Source organism: Capsicum annuum, chromosome 3 (genome assembly GCF_002878395.1).
Source record: "Capsicum annuum cultivar UCD-10X-F1 chromosome 3, UCD10Xv1.1, whole genome shotgun sequence".
Classification (NCBI taxonomy): domain Eukaryota; kingdom Viridiplantae; phylum Streptophyta; class Magnoliopsida; order Solanales; family Solanaceae; genus Capsicum; species Capsicum annuum.
This window is the reverse complement of record NC_061113.1, coordinates 20,357,759-20,360,436: the sequence shown is the minus strand read 5'-3', so window position 1 is coordinate 20,360,436 and position 2,678 is coordinate 20,357,759.

The following is a 2,678-nucleotide window of genomic DNA, read 5'->3' as shown; positions in this document are numbered from 1 at the left end:
ATTATGAAAAAATAGAACAAACCATATTAAGAGCCGTAGGTATGGGTCAGGTCGTTGAGATGGTTCGATCCAATCTATAATTTGATAGAGTTGAGGTAGAGTTCTTTTAGTTCGGCCCGTATAAGCATGTTAGCCAGTAGACTTGAGAATATGAGCTGAGTTGGCTCGTGGGCCAAATGAAAAATAATTAAAAATAAAATAAAGTATTAAGAAATAAGAAAAGAGTCTAAATAAAGTTTATGATTTAATATTAAATATATTTATAAAATATAAAAATAATTAAAATACTAAAGAAATTAAATATGTTTGATAAAGATAATGTAGTGATATTGAACACGCTATAATTCATAAGTGCCATGAGAATTTTTTTTAGGAGTTTATTTCACTTTTAATAGACTAAATATTGACATTTCTTTGTATTTTATTATGATCAATTAAAACAAAAATAGGTTAATATTATTATTTAAATAGTTATATTATTACTCATTAACAGTTTCGTTTGTTTCTCAACATCTCTATTTGTTTGGAATTTGGTGTCAAATGTTATTTAATTTCACAGATTATTTGAATCTTTTTGTAAATGTAAGACTTGGTTAACAAGTAGTAACTTAGTGTAATATTATATTGTACATATTTATGTAATTAATAATTTAAAATTAAAATTATAAAAATAATACGATATTTTAAAAAATGGGTCGGCTCGTAGGGGCCCGAAAGCCACAGTGTAATGAGTTGGACTTGCTATTTTCTGGCCTGTCATGTTGATGGGCCATCCTAACCTGGCCCGTTAAAACTCCAAAGCCCGTGTGGGCTAGCTCGGATGGACTTAGTCTGGCTGTATTGACAGCTCTAATCATATTTATATAAATTTTCATCTTTATAATTACATTATAAAAATTTTAACTAATTATATATCTTTATTGGATATATCGAAGAGTTAATTATGTATCTCGATAAATTTAAAATCCAAAAAAATAATCGAGAACTAATTATGTATCCCGACACACTCAAAATTAAAATTTTCAGTAACTATATAAAATATCAAAATTTTCTGTTAAGTCAAAACTATCAGGATTTATGTTGTTTGCATCTAAATTATCTCAAAATTATAATTATTAAAAATTGTGTACTAAAAAGGTATATGGTGGAATAATTCATAGTTAAGTTTTATATCGGAGTTATATCATGCTTAATTGATGGTATAGATTTATTTCGATATTGATTTATATTGTTACCTAAATATGTTATAAATCTAGTAGTAAAATAAAGTCACCATTGTTAAAAAGCTTTAAATCACTCACATTACTCAAAACCACTTTAGAAAGTGCATTACAGCATCTCAGGTGACTCCAAATTCATTTCTCTATTCCATAAACCCAACAATCATTGATTAGAAGTAATATTTACAATTTCAAATTTTTGTACAGATATCTGCACAGCCATCGACCCATCATCGTCAGTCATAGACCGTGCCTACAACCCGACATAGACCGTAAGCATAATCTACCATCAACCAAAGCTTAATTTTACGATGTCTATTGCTGAATTTGTTCTGGTTTCTGGTGATTTCATGGAAGAATGGGTGAAGACTCCCAAATGTTGGAAATGGAGATCATTTACCAAGGTGACAATTCTCATTCTTATTCGCCGCAATAGTTCGTACGACGAATTCGTTGCAAGCGTAATGCAGAGTGGGGATCTAGATTGCGTGCCGAGCGACGTGGTTATTTGTTATCTAATGTATTTAAGGGAAAAGGTGAATTCTACGATTATACATACTGATGTACGTGTGCTAACGTGCATAATGGATGATGATGCAGACGACTTTAAGACTATTTTGAGGATAAATATGGTTAAGAGGTCCTTTGAAGGACCGCTGAACTCATCAACACCCCCACCTCGGCACCTGACAGTCGACGATGATTTGATCGACGACGATTTGAATGATTACGAGAACGGTGACGATCATCTAATTAACATAGAAGATGATTTTATGCATATGGAAGACTTTTCATCGGACTCGCAAGATGATGAAGAAGACCATGGAACGGCATCACAACCAGGACACTCCTTTTCCGACAGAACCAATTTCTGTTGTAGTCAAACATTTGCCAATAAGAAAGAGCTGAAAATGCTATTAGACGCAGAAACGACAAGGCAGTTTTTTGATTATTATATGGAGAAGAGTTGCACGAAATTGATTAAGGCGAAATGCTTATCTCATGGGTGTGGCTGGTTGTTGGGGGCAAAAAGTATGACACCTCAGACAGATTTCACATATATAAGTATGTCGGGTTGTACACGTGCGGTGTAGAACACGCCACCCGCAGGCATAAGAAAGTCTCATTCGAATTTATTGCTTCAGTATGCGTAAATCATTTTCGGGATGGTAAAGGTTCAAGCATAAGAGAAATTCAAAGGATTGTGTTTAAGGAGTTGTGTTGTAACGCAAACTATTGGATGTGTTGGAAAGGAAGTGTAATTGCGAAAAACATCATTTGCGGGACACTGCAGCATGGATATGCTTGCTTGCCGACTTTTTCCCACATGGTATGGGTGTCAAACGGGCGGGGCCGGGCCAACTCGAAATTGGCCCTTCTATTTTAACTGGGTTGAGGGCCGGTTAAGGGCCGATTTTAGCGCTAGCCGGGCCGGGCTAAACAGTAAAAAAATTAAAA